This window comes from Lampetra fluviatilis, chromosome 44 (genome assembly GCF_964198595.1).
Source record: "Lampetra fluviatilis chromosome 44, kcLamFluv1.1, whole genome shotgun sequence".
In the NCBI taxonomy this organism is placed as follows: domain Eukaryota; kingdom Metazoa; phylum Chordata; class Hyperoartia; order Petromyzontiformes; family Petromyzontidae; genus Lampetra; species Lampetra fluviatilis.
The window spans coordinates 1,059,842-1,074,329 of NC_136318.1; the positions used below are offsets into that span (position 1 = coordinate 1,059,842).

The 14,488-nt window shown below is 48.4% G+C and overlaps 1 protein-coding gene across 3 annotated transcripts in view; it reads right to left on the bottom strand.

Annotated features, from left to right (window-relative positions):
* Positions 1-14,488, bottom strand: part of LOC144947215 (uncharacterized) — a 718,459-nt gene that overhangs the window by 663,718 nt on the left and 40,253 nt on the right. Inside the window, exon 1 of one of the 3 annotated variants that reach the window (XM_078876411.1) lies at positions 6,930-7,033. The exons of the other annotated variants lie outside the window; for them this stretch is intronic. The gene's annotated coding sequence lies outside the window, so the exon portion shown is untranslated. Of the gene's footprint in view, positions 1-6,929; positions 7,034-14,488 lie in introns of those variants that run through there. 3 annotated transcript variants of the gene reach the window in all.

A 14,488-nucleotide genomic window follows, 5' to 3' on the forward strand; every position in this document is an offset into this window, starting at 1 on the left:
GAATCGATTCTTATGCTCATGATACACGCGCCAAATCAATGGGGAGGCAAGCCCGCGACAGCCTGGGACTTGGGCCTTCCAGAGCTCATTATCACACTCCCAAAGCCCCCATTTTCTTGTGTGCAAAATAATTGCCACTTCTTCTTGTTTGATCTCCCTGGATCTGTTGCCGAACACAGCCAGAGAGACCAAAGAGATAGAGTCGATACGGCTTGGAGACTGATGAGGATGAGTAAAAAAATATCATTCTGCCACGACATTTCGGGCAGAACTCACAGACACGGCAATCTGGTTCTGGCAGATCGCCACGCGAATGAAGCGAATAAGACCATCACCTAGTTCAGCAAAATAGATTTGGACTTGAAGCTGTGGCTGGCCGGATGATGCAATAACTGGGCGCGGAGTTACAGTCATACGAACTGCACGTGCGGATGATTTCGGAACTTTTTGACTGCTATTCGAAGCACAGTACGTGTACCCCCCCCCCCATCCATCCCCTCTCTCCCAAGACGTCTGACCAGGCTCTCTAGAACTCTCTCGAGAGTGGAGGTCCTCCTTCCACCAACAGAGCATCGCGGCTCGTCGTCACCACCGGTAGGTCGCGCTGGGATGCGAGCAAAATGCGGCAACAGAGGCCATTGGCTGCGATGTTTGGAGGACAAATCTTACCGGAGCCACTGCGATATAATCCATACACGTACGTTCAAGTGAGTTGGGATACGTTCCTAAATGAATTGCAGGGCTTTTACAATCAGGTGCGCGGAGAGTGTATTCTTTGTTATATTTGAAGATAGTATTATGTATGCGTGTTGAACTTCTTTTGCACCGTACGTAGCCAACCGTGCTAATCGGGCGTGTGGGGGAAGAACAGAATAAACACACAAAAAGCTGTTCAAATAAATTAATCTATCGATACATCCATCTCCAGTGGGTTCCTGATGTCGGAAGAGCGTTCCAGACGGCCACAGAAGCGCATCTGCAAGCGCCGCGCGGTGCAGTGACCACCGCCATTGGTTCGCCAAAATCCGCTGTTGCTGCCGCTGCTGCTGCCGCAGCTGCTGCGAGGACGACCCGAGTTGGCGTGATGCTTGACGCTCCTGGACGAGACTAGCGAGGTGTCGCGGTTCAATTGTGGCGAGCACTCTGTGTGTGCAGCGAGAGAGGTCCGCGCAAGCGAAAGCCACCACCACGGTGGCGGTGTGCGCGTGCGTGTTCACACGCGCACAGAGCCACCCGTCGCCTCGCACCGACGTGGACATTCCACAACGCCCAGCGCCGCCTCTGCTTCATCCGCGCTTCTTCCCGTGGACGGGAGGGAGTTAAAAATGCACGAATAAAGCGGATCCGCAGCCACGGACCGGCAATGTCAGCGTTGGATAACGAGGCGCTTCTGCCGAGCACCGAGCCGCCTTCTTATCATTGATGGTGCGGGCTGGAGACCCCGACGGGAGATAAGAACCTCTCGCGAATTCGCCGAGTTTGGAAATATTTTCGCTGGCGGAGTCATTGTGTCCGTCGCGCGCCCGCCCCTTATCTGCCGTCCACAACAAAACAAAAAAACCCGGACGGGGAAAAGTTTCCCGCAGCAGCTGCGGAATGCCCACGGTTCGCCTGCCGCCGACACGGACTCACAGGTGACACTCGCCCTGGCTCCTGGAGTTCTCGTGCGGCTCGACAAGAATCAGAGACACGAAACTCGTCGGCGAACCGCCGGTTGTTGCAACTGCGGGCGTCGCGACGTGCGACAAAGACCTCCGATTAGCACGGTGGGCTACGTACGGCGCGAAAGAAATTCAACATGCGTACACAGACAAAGCCTTTGACAGGCTGCGGGGGAAAGCGCTGCTAGCGAGCAGGGCATGGTGTGGCTAGCACCAGACCCGGCTGCCTTTGTCTCTCCAGTGCCCATGTTTACACGTCGCAACAGCTACTCGTTTGAGGCTGAGTCGACCTAGGGGAGGCCCAGGACCGGTGCAGGTCACGGGCGTTGGCCGTGAGCGCGAATCAAACTCGCGTCGCCGGGTTCGTGGCGCCAGCGCGCTAACCGCAGCGCCACCGCTCCCCGCACGCATCGACGTGCGCGCGTATCTGTGTGTGTGTGCGTGCGTGTGTGTGCGTGTGTGTGCGTGCGTGTGCGTGCGTGTGTGCGTGTGTGCGTGCGTGTGTGTGTACGTGTGTGCGTGTGTGCGTGTGTGCGCGCGCGTGCGTGCGCGTGCGTGCGTGTGTGCGCGTGTGTGTGTGCGTGTGTGTGTACGTGTGTGCGTGTGTGCGTGTGTGCGCGCGCGTGCGCGTGCGTGCGTGTGTGCGCGTGTGTGTGTGCGCGTGTGTGAGTGCGTGCGTGTGCGTGCGTGCGTGCGTGTGTGTGTGAGTGTGCGTGTCTGTTTGTGTGCGTGTGTGCGCGTGCGTGTGTGCGCGTGTGTGCGTGTGTCTGTGTGTGCACGCTATCAGAGCTGCAGAGCAACAGCCGAGCGTAGCAGCGACATCGTCGGCACAACTCACAACTCGTCTGCTCCGTGGAATCTAAAAAACGAAGAAGCAATTACCAATTGAGGTGATAATTACGGAAAAATATGATGTTAAACAGAAACAAACACGTTTCCTGATCGTTAATTACATTTCGTACGACCGTGCTAACAACGTGGGCTGAACAGGCAATTCCACATCGGGATATTCATTCAGCAAATGCGTTGACAAAGACACGTAAATAATTATCATAATATCGTTGTGTTTGTTACACGACACAATGGTTGCACGCGAATATTAATTTGCTCACGGGAAAAGTCTAAATCAGGGTTTCCCAAATCCCAGTCCTCGCCACTCAACACCCGCTCCGAACAAGTGACTCACGTTGAAAATCAATGGTTGCACGCTGCACGCACCTGATGCTTGTTAAACACGTCGTTGCCTGTGAAGCAAGTGCTGTCAGCGAGCAGCACCTATGAAGGCCGGCACGGCACACGAGGGGCTGGGTGGCCAGCACCACGCCCGACCGCCTTTGCCTCCCCGGTGGCGATAATTACACACCGCACCAGGTACTCGTTTGAGGCTGGGTCGACCTAGGGGAGGCCCAGGACCGGTTCAAATAATAATCTATCACTGGTATTGGCCGTGAGCGGGAATCGAATCGTGAACGCACACACGCACACCGAGATCTCAACCCTAATTTGAATCTGCTTCCTCCCCAGAGAAGGTGGACAAGCATGGCCCCCCATCGTGTTCAAGACGTCGTGCAGGGAGAAGTACAGGCCCACGTTCTCACACCAAGACTGTAAATCCCATTCTTTTTCAATGAGATAATTGAGAGACCTTTACGCATTTTGCCGTCTACCCAACCAAGGATAGCACTGTTCTCACACCAAGACTGTAATTCATTTTTGCAATACCTGCAAAAGTAAAGCTAGTCTGTTGACGGGAAATAACAATCAAGACTTAAAGCTTTCGTGACTGCAGGAATTCCTATTCTGTGGGTCTTTCGGTAAAGTCACGTAGATAGGTTCAAAGAAAATAACAAAACATAATAATAATAAAAAACTACGACGTTTCGATCGCCACACAAGCGTTCGTCATATTGCGTTGCGATCGAAACGTCGTTGTTTGTTATTATGTTTTGTTATTTTCTTTGAAGCTATCAACGTGACTTTACCGAAAGCCGCAAAGAATATGAATGGGAAATAACAACCGCACCGTCTAGGCACGATGTCTTGAGGTTCAATATTTCCCAGATCCAACCGCGCCAATGGTGCAGGCTTGTCGTGCTTTACAATTGATGCTTCATGCACCTGGGGTGACACAGTGTCGTCTACGGTTAATGCCTCTCCTCTCTAACTCACTCTCCTGTGATCGATGGTAAACTGGATACGTCGCTTAGAACGTTTGTGTGCGGAAAAAGGTCATTATCATCTCCATCAGCAGCATCGTCGTCAGCATCATCATCATCAGCATCACTATCATCATCATCATCAGCAGTATGACCATGTTAATATCAGCATCACCATCATCATCATCATCAGCAGTATGACCATGTTAATATCAGCATCACTATCATCATCATCATCATCAGCAGTATGACCATGTTAACATCAGCATCACTATCATCATCATCAGCAGTATGACCATGTTAATATCAGCATCACTATCATCATCATCATCAGCAGTATGACCATGTTAATATCAGCATCACTATCATCATCATCAGCAGTATGACCATGTTAATATCAGCATCACTATCATCATCATCAGCAGCAGTATGACCATGTTAATATCAGCATCACTATCATCATCATCATCAGCAGTATGACCATGTTAATATCAGCATCACTATCATCATCAGCAGCAGTATGACCATGTTAATATCAGCATCACTATCATCATCATCAGCAGCAGTATGACCATGTTAATATCAGCATCACTATCATCATCATCAGCAGCAGTATGACCATGTTAATATCAGCATCACTATCATCATCATCAGCAGCAGTATGACCATGTTAATATCAGCATCACTATCATCATCATCAGCAGCAGTATGACCATGTTAATATCAGCATCACCATAATGAGCGGCAGCATGATCAGCACTTGGTGCTGCCAGCTCCGGCACTGCCAATCAGGATTCTGAGTAATTCACATTATCGCGAACTTCTCCCGTCCTGATTGCCTTCTCTCTCTCTGATGTACAAATGTACGCCTGCATTAATTACACTGCACACTCACACCGCCATACCCACGTGTTCACAGCAGGGCCACCACATTTGCACTACAGACCAAACCCAGACATACCTGGCGAGATAAAAACTGCGCAGCGAATTGATATGAAAATGAGCACAGCGATACCGGTAGAAGATCTGGGTACGAATCAATTCCTACCACACAAAACGCTGATTCCAATTCGCGGACAGCTGGCAAGGCAAACCCAGCCCATCGCAGGCCTACCCTGAAATCAGTTGGCACAAAGTGCATTGCTCTCCAGTGGACATTTGCCGCGGTTATTGCCGTGATGATGCCTGCCTCCCCTTCTCCCTGCATATTTGTGAATCGTTATAGATGTCTGGAAGTAAATACGGATGCACTAATGTCTTCGGTGTTAATTATGGCTAAAGGTCATTCAAGTGTCATTTGTACAAGACAGTATTTAATTATCCACATCAGTACTGCATGTGGTGGAATGGTACACCGACAGAACAGCACATTACAAACCAAGGCCTGTGAACTAAAGCACTCACCCCTGACTTATTCCTCGGGGATAAATTGGCCAAACGCCCCAAAAGCTAAATCTGGCAGAACAAAGTCTTGAGCTATTGATGGGGTGGAGTGGCGAGAGCTCATGAATACAGTTACTTAAATATCTAAAATCTATCGTTATCATCATCGTCGTCGTCCTCATGAAGTCGAATGTAATCTGGAGCACGTGTTCACCGCGGCCATGTTGCACGTGTCTCTCGTTGTGTCGATGTGACGAACTCGAGGTTGAAAGTGCTCCAGGGTTTGTGTGACGCCCTCCGCCGAGTGATCTCAGCAGCGACTTGCCAGCGCTCCGCACACACGGAGGCTGTTCCGTCAAGCGGCTAAGGAGGGGGCATTACCAGAAACAAAGATCACCCGTGTAGCCTTAGTGGGCTGTTAGGGGCAAGTGCTGTTCGCGAGCACCTGTGAAGGCCGGCACGGCACACGAGGCGGTGAGTCGCCAGCACAACGCCCGGCCGCCTTTGTCTCCCTGGGTGCCGATGTTTAACACATCACGCCAGGTGCTCCCTTGAGGCCGAGTCGAGCCATGGGGAGGCCCAGGACCGGTCCAGATAATCGTCACCGGTGTTGGCCATGGGCGGGAACCGCACACACCCACGAAGCCACTGTTCACGTGCAAAATGTCGTCGGTGTTATTGTTGTGCGTGCCACTGCCGCGTGCAGTCCACGGAAAAAGCAACAGGATTGGAAGACGCAGCTGCTGCTTGCAATGGCAGCGGTGAGCAAGTACGTGGCAGGAAACCTCAACACGTTCGTCAACAACACCACCACCACAGTGGCTGTGAAATACATAATAGGCGACGTTTTTGGGCAATGGCCCTTCTTCACAGCACACATGCATTGAGAGGCCAGAGCTAATAAGTAGATAATAAGAGTTGGAGACTGCTCGCATGCAATGTTTTCTAAGGACCAGTTTTTTTATTTGGCATATGAAGTTATACTAATAATTGCGACTGAGTAACGCAATCTGTGAGCACTAGCTGGTGACATTTACCATCGTGTTGAGATTCCTACTCCTAATCTTATCCTGTGCCCTCCGCTGTGGTTGGAGGGCGACTGCCTCTAACTCCCCAGTAGCAGCGTCCTTCACGAAACTCCTCCTCCACAGAGGTCAACCTTGAGGCCGCTGGTACCAGTCATCGGCAAATCCACTCAGCTCCACATCCTCCTGTAACGCATCAGTCCATCTCTTCTCCAGCCCGTGCCATGCCCGCTTACCCCCATCTATCTGGCCATACAGAAGCAGATTTGGCATGCGGTGGCTGGGCATGCGGGCTACATGATCCAGCCAACGTAGCCTTGCTTGTTGGAGGAGCTCACCGATGGGACTGGTTAAACCCAAGATGGATCGTGGGCAGGCTAGCCCGAATGCTTCAAACTGGGTCCTTTCTGGGGATGCGAGACATGGCCAGATATCTTTAGAAGGTAAATCATCGAAAACACATTAAGCCTGGGCACGTGAGTACAACTACCTTGTTTCATGAAAGCGACGTATTTATTAACATATGTTTTTGTTGTTTAAAGGATTGAGAACCAAAGGGCTGCAAGGCTTGCAGTAAAGTCTCCACGTCACCACGGCAGCAGCAGAGTGCTCGAGAGGAGGGCCGCCAATCCCTCTCCCCCCAGATCTCTCCTCCATCACAGCGTGGTGCAGCAAAAACACAGCTCCCTCTCGCGCGTTCTCGCCATGGCCGACGTCGTCGTCGTCGTCATCGTCTCTACTCCCTCGTGCCGCGATCACGCGTCGCCTGCCACGACGCTCCACGGATCTCCCCTTGCCAACGCACTGGGCCGGCTGGCTAAACGGGATTTTCCACGCGAACAAACAGAAATTAGTTTTAGATTTGAAGCTTTCGTGACTGCAAGGAATCATATTCTTAGGTTTTTTCGGTAAAGTGGCGTAGGTAAAAAATAAAAATTAATAATAGAAAAATAAATTAATTTATTTTTATTTTACTTTTATTAATTTAAATTAAAAATTTTTACCTACGTGACTTTACCGAAAAAAACCTAAAATAAATTATTTTATTTTTATTTTACTTTTATTAATTTTAATTTAATTTTTTTACCTACGTGACTTTACCGAAAAAACCTAAGAATATGAATAGAAATTAGTTTGACACCGTAGGCTTTGGCGATCAAATATTATTCGTGATAAAGTTTTGTTGTTGTTGATTTAGGCTAGATGGAATAAATTGAATGAATATAAATTAAATATATATTTGATTTAACTGAATCTGTACCTCAAACTCATCGTGGCTGGCGACCCCATTTAAGGAACACAAAGGCTTTTAACCCCACGTAGGCCTCTTACCCCATCCTATCCGATAAATAGAACCCGCTATAAATACAGTAATACATGAAACGTAACAATAGTGCAACTCTAGAATACTAAATGCTTTGATATTATTCATCCACTGCCAGATGAAGGCCCCCACATGCCATGCTGCACGTACGTGTGTTGGACTTCTTTCGCACCGTATGTAGCCGACCGTGCCAATTGCCGGTTGCGGGGAAACTACAACAAACTGAACACAAAGAGCAGCTCGAAAGACGTGAAAAATGTCCCCGGGGCCGCGTGCGGTGGCTCTTTAAGGGCCGCTTCTTGACCGTTCTTTACTAAGGAGCACCGCCGTCTCGGATTTACCACAGTGCATTGCGGCTCTTGAAATAGAGGGTTTTTTTTATTTTGACCGAATTCGAACAAAAATAAATATATCTATAACTCTTCTTGTTATTTTCGTTGCCGACCTCCGTTCTGGGCGATTCCCAGTGGCTAGTGATGCTCGCAGAAACTGCGAGCCTTGGGCAATCACACCGAACCCTCAAAGTCCTAAAGGTGCCTTTGGTCGGGGCATCTCTGAAAGACTCGGCAGTAACGCTCGCCCTGCGTTGCGATGTCACACCGCCCGCGTGCCGCTGACTCTGTGACAGCGGGAGCAACTTATATTTAACGAGGGGGTTCAGAGCAATGGAAATGCGTCGGAAAATGAAGAGCTCATAAAGCTACGCCCTGCCACCTCCCCCCCCCCGCCCCCCCCGTTCTGCTCCTCTTGAGACAGCCAAGGATTTTTCAGGGGTTTCCCATGAATCTGGACGTACTAATGAATTTTCAACCCAGTGTGCACTATTTCAATGTATCTGACTGGATTTTATTCTTGGTTCGCACAAAGAACCTCTCTCATCACGCCCGGTACATCTCTGAAGACGGGCACACTGGCTGTAACTTACCAAGTGCGTTTTACTGTGGGACCAATCAAAAGGACCCCCAAGTCTAAAGCTCTTTTATTGAATGCGCAGCATGCCACGGTTGTGGGAATTGAAAATATAAATTCACAGGTTCCGTACGTTTGCTGTGTGAACAGAAAACCCAATGTCATTCATACCTAAAGCGTTAACAATTCAGAGCATTGGATTGTGTTAATTTCACCTGTGGGTTTTACCCGGAATTATTGCACCGGTAGATTTTGCCGTATTACGAAAGAAAGACTGTCATCTGAACAGTTAAATTTGACCAATAAAGTTCCTCTGTATGTACCTTTAACTTATGTCGCACCACACGTAACCACCCGTGCTAATCGGAGGTGTGGGAATCGGAGGTGCGCACTTGAGAGGGCTTGTTGCAGTGGGCAAGAGCAGACGTGTGCCAGTGTCTCCAGGCAGACGCGCTGAAGCTCGCACGCCAGCTAGGGACGCCCAGGGAGTCTCTGTCTGATTTTCGTTCGTCTCCGAGAGGTGGTGGAGCGCACGGCCCCCTAATCTGGCACTCTGGAGGCAGCGAGGGCTTGTCGATCGCACAATTGTCGCGAAACTCCTTTCCCGACGGCATCAAGGGTTCCGTACTCTGGCTCACAAGGGGATGGCGATACAGCAGAAATGTGGACTGCATCTAGTCTGTCTGTCTGTATGGGATAGCGTGTTTCCCCCTCGCATGTGTGGGTTTCCTACGGGCGCTGCGGTTTCTTCCGACATGTAAACACTCATTAATTGGCCCATGACGCCTTAATATATAGAGGGCCGCAGAGCTTGGGAAATTGTTGGCTCGTGGCGTGGTTGCCTTCCCACCTGTCTGTGGTTCCTCCTTGTGTCTCCGAGTCGTTCTGTCTCTACAAGGGCGAGCGAATACTGCGGCGCGCGTGTTACAAGTTGAAAGCGTTATTACAAATCGCATTTGGTTTGCGCTATTTGAAAGCGCAAAGTGAAAATGCAGCACAGATAATGTGACGCTTTGTTCAGGGGAGCTTCACCGTGCCTCAGAATTTCACCGAGGGACTCTTGCTTGTGTAGTGGCCACTCTCCTCACCAACACGTGGATACAGGTAAGGAGGGTTCCAGTCCTTTCATTCCACCTTCTCCGCCACACGCAGCTCCCTCCTTCATCCACAGGTCTCTCCTCCTTTCACTCCAGCGACAACCACCTCATTCCCACGGGCCCCTGTCACATTCTATGAGCTAAACGATTTTATATTTTACCAGGTAAAAATCCACTGAGCTATATAGTAGCTCTTTTTCAGAAGCAAACTGGCCACAAATAATAGCTCACCGAAGTGGCTTATCATCACGTGGCGATGTACAGCAGCCAAATACTCTAAATGCACGTTTCTAAATGCGGACGGGAAAAACCGGCGGACCCGGAGAAAAATCCACTCGACCGCAGTCAGAGAGACAGGCAAACTCCAAACGTACAGCAGGCTTCAGGGTCAGGATCGAGGTCACCGTGACTCGTTTGGGCAAACGTCTTTCACGTGACGACGAACAGCGAGAGCACCCACGACAGGACCGCCAGCGAGCGACGTCCGCTCGCCATCCTCGCAGTGCGGATCCATTCGGCCGTTGGCGAATGTCTCGTGTCATCCCGTTGTTGGCCGAAATCACGTCCGGTGCGAAAGAATATTCGGCATACACACAGGCACGTGCGTACATGCGTACAAGCTCATGGACGTTTCCGAGACGTTTTTGCATTCCACCAAGGGCGATTCCAACGCGTGGGAATCTGATCGTGTCAAGAGCTTAAGCGTGTTGATGAAGCACCGAGTAAATGTCTGCAGCGCACGCAAATTGTTTTCGCCCAAGCAAGTGGATATTCCGTTCGATAATAACCATCCAAAGACCGATTATATTTGTTGTTGTTCATGTTCTTCGTGCAATTATCAAACTTTCTGCCACACAATCACCCCCTTAGTGCAAGGAGGCACTTGTTAGAGCACTCTTCTGGAAACACCACGGGTATTTTCAGAACACTGCTCCCTCGTGATCTTTTTTCTTTTTCTTGTTTGAGATAATCGTTGAAATGCCATAAAACTTCCATCCTTTCAGGACGTTTTTTTTAATATCTTGGGAACAGAAAACAAACACACATATGCATGATCCACAGAATGTGGGTGGGGGGGATGGAGGATTGAAGTGGCCCTACTCGGCCACGAGCGGGTTCACACAGCGTGGTGGTGTATGCTGGTGCATTGCCATGCTGCCTGCAAGATCCACAATTGGATTTCCAGTTGAACCATTTCTATATTTGTTTTACCAGCTAGGGCCCCACTGAGACGAGGTCCCCTACATTGGCGAGACCGACGCGGGGTGTCACGGTGACGTCTGTGACAAAGTCGCACCACCTGATCCCAACGATGATGATGATTCGTTCAAAGTAGATTCAACAAGAAAATGGAATAAATTAGTTAATGGTTTGGTCTCATTATCCATTATCTTATTTTAATTCACCAAAAGCGACTTTTTACTGTTTGATTAGTTATTCAACAGACGCATTACCGTATCTGCTCGGTAACGTGACGCTAATTCAATAGCGGCAGAGATAAACCGTAATTGGTGTAAAAAAACCCTAAAAAATGTAATCATCGCTAAACACAAGGTAATGATCACGATAATGATTACGATGACATCTACAGAATTACAGGACAGGACAGGGGTTACGTTTGAACATAGGTATCCTGTTAAATTGAGTGTTCTTGACTTTTAAATGACCTCACGGTGGATAGACTCGAAGCTTGGTTGTTGATTGCATTATTGAAAGACAGCATGCAAAGTTCTGCACGGCTTAATGGAACATCAGACCCTTTCTTCTTCAGGCTTCCCACAAGGCACGAAAAAGTGTGCAGCTGCTTAGAAGCTGTCTCCGCTGTGTGTGAGTTATTCAGCCAGCAGCAATCACACATATATATACACGAACAAATGTTGAACGTCGCCTAATTTATACTGAAGTAGAAGTAAATAACCCACCAATGCATGAATTACATTAACATGGCTCCTGCTTGCACAGATGAGAATAACGCATTTTGGATTTTTGGCTTCTAAATACATGAAACTTAAAGCATTTTATTTCGCGAAGCAATAATGGCAGCATTTTTGCGAGGTCACAGGAGACGTAACGGGGTACTCCGGTCTCGCTCCGTCATTTAAGGGGATGGCGGGTTCCTGGCTCGATGTATCCAGGCGTCGTGAGCGTCGGGTGTAGCGGGTGATCGAGACGGTCGAAACCACGTGAGCAAACACATGGGGTCAAAGGTCGCGATATCACCAGAGCAAGTTTTTGTTTGCATGTTCACCACAAGTATATGCGGGTCATGCAGACATGACTCCTTGCAAAAAGGTTTCTGTTTGGTGGTTGAACATCTTAAAGAAATGGTAAAACCTATTCTTATATTTTGATACTGGCAAGGGAGGTCCCATGATCAACGGTCGGTGTTGGTTCAAAGGGATGAATTAGCCAACAGGTTATTCCAATTACCGATTGTGTTTTATTTTGACACGGTATAAGGGGCCACGAAAGTAGAAATAGATTGCAGTACGTGTCACCTTGTTTAGTTTGTTATACGGCGATTTTCCGTTCCACAAAGCAAATCTAAAACATCACGGCCCCACTGATTTATGGTATCGTCGAGGTCCATATGCGTGCCGGCAAGACTGGAAACAACGAAGGTCAACACACTGGAGTTAATGCCTCGCCGAGGATAAGCCGATACATTGTTAGACGACTTAAAAACAAACACGAAGCGCTGTGCGCTCTTTAACATGCAATGGGGGTAGTGTTTTAAAATTCGCTGCGATCAGCCCGTCGGGAAAAGGAACGAGACATTTGCAAATGTAAATGTGTAAGACTGGAGGGAAGAGCGTGTGCCCGGAGCACATGATTTAATCGTCTCCTCACAGGTAAGGGTGACAAATGTTCGTTTTAATGCGACTAAAGTCATTAGCAAAATGCTGACTTGAATCCTAAACTAAATGGGATCCCGCTGCCACATGCTTAGCAGCGAGGACATGTGTGCACCGTACGTACTCATGGTGAACTTCTTTTTCACCGTACGTAGCCAACCGCGCGAGTCGGATGTGCGGGGGGAAGGACAGCAAACTAAAAACAACAAGCCGTTCTAAAGAAATGAGTTTGTCAATCTTGATGATTTTAAAGTGCATAGCTCCAGCGGCTTCCTAATATCAGCAGAGCGTTCCAGACGGCCTTAGAAGCGCATCTGAAAGCGCGTGATGCGGTGACCGCCTTTTTTTCTGATGGTTAACCAAAAGCCGCTGCGAGGATGAGCGGAGTCCACGTGATGGTTGTTGCTCCTTGACGAGATCAGCGAGGTGTTGTGGTTCATTTGTGGCGAGCACTCTGTGTGTGTGATGAGCGCGACCTGATCATGTGTTCGCTCGGCAACTAGAAGTCAATGCAAAAGCAAAACATTAAAGTGAGATTTGGTACGGTACACAACATTCAAAAACTAGTGTCGTGTACTAAAGATGAATTACCCAAGTTATCAACAGAAGGTGTATATCGGATCAATTGCTTATGCAGCAAAGGCTATATTGGACAGACGGGACGTAACATTAGCTTGAGACTAAAAGAACACCAAAGGAACATTAAATTATCCCAAACACAGCTGTCAGCAGTGGCAGAGCATGCTTGCCAACTAGGACATTCAATTGATTTTGGTCACGTTGAAGTGTAATGCAAAACTATGTATTACTGGCCAAGACTAATGAGAAAATCCATCGAAATTGAGAAAAATACAAAAAAATTTAACCGCTGATAGCTACAGCCTTAGCTTAGCCTGGAAGCGTATTATTAAGTAATACACAATACATATTACAATTCCTGATAGAGGAGTCACATGCTATGTGGCTGATTACTGATCTATTACAATAATTACAATACCCCCCCCCCGGCCCCCACCTCCGCCTCTGATCTCGAATCCTGATGGAGTTCAACAGTGATGACGTCATCTTGCATCATCTAAGACCGGAAGCAGGTGGATGGCTTCACTACTCTGGATGTAATTACCAGCGAAACGTCATACTACTCAAATTCGAAATGTTGCGGATTCACTCTTGAAACACACCATGGGCTGAAGAAGTTACCAATTGGCCTTTTTGTTAACGTGACACATTTATTACTGATTGGCCGTGTCGGGTGGTGGAGGGTTGCAACACATTTATAAATAACGCGATCTAACCCAAAAACCTGAATAATACTGTAAGCACTGGAGGGACACGGTCAGATCTCGCATCACCCGTCACGGCCACACACTCAGGCAATGACGGTGTGGGAGCTCACGTCTAGAACTTCATCAAGTTCCACAGCTGATTGGGGACAATACACAGGACTCCACAGGGCGGGTAAAGGGGCAGCCCTGCAATTGTTCGCTCGTGCCACTGCTGGCAAAAGGACTCCCCGAGGGGGAGGTATCGTGAGCGCCTCGAGAGGGAGTTTGGCCTCCTCTTCAATGCTGCCCACTTCGTCTTGAAGGAAGTGGCAGTATCTATTATATCTACATTTATTTTTAGTGATGAATTACTATTTGTTTTAGCGATACGTACGTACATTTGTGGCCAGGTTGCTTCTAAAAAGGAACTAATAGCTCAGAGGGCTTTACCTGCTAAAAAAAAGATATAGTTTAGTTTCAGTTTATTTATTTTTAGCGATTTGTTTACCTTTCCTATACTTTGCACTCCGATCGTTGTTTCGCACTGTTTGTTGTTGTAACTTTCTGACCCCCGTGTCTCTACTCGTAAAAAAAACAAAGCTCTACGAGAGCGAGCGAGTACTGTGCCGCAAATGAAAGTAATAAATCCCAATATCGTGAGTTGTGTGTTTATATATATACGTAAGGTGTACCACATTCCCAAACACATTCACTTTTTACCTCCTTCCCCGAAACATGTTTTTGTGTAACCACCTTTCCGAGAACGTGAATGCCTCGGCCGTCTCGCTCCTCTGAGCGCGCACGTCATCGCGA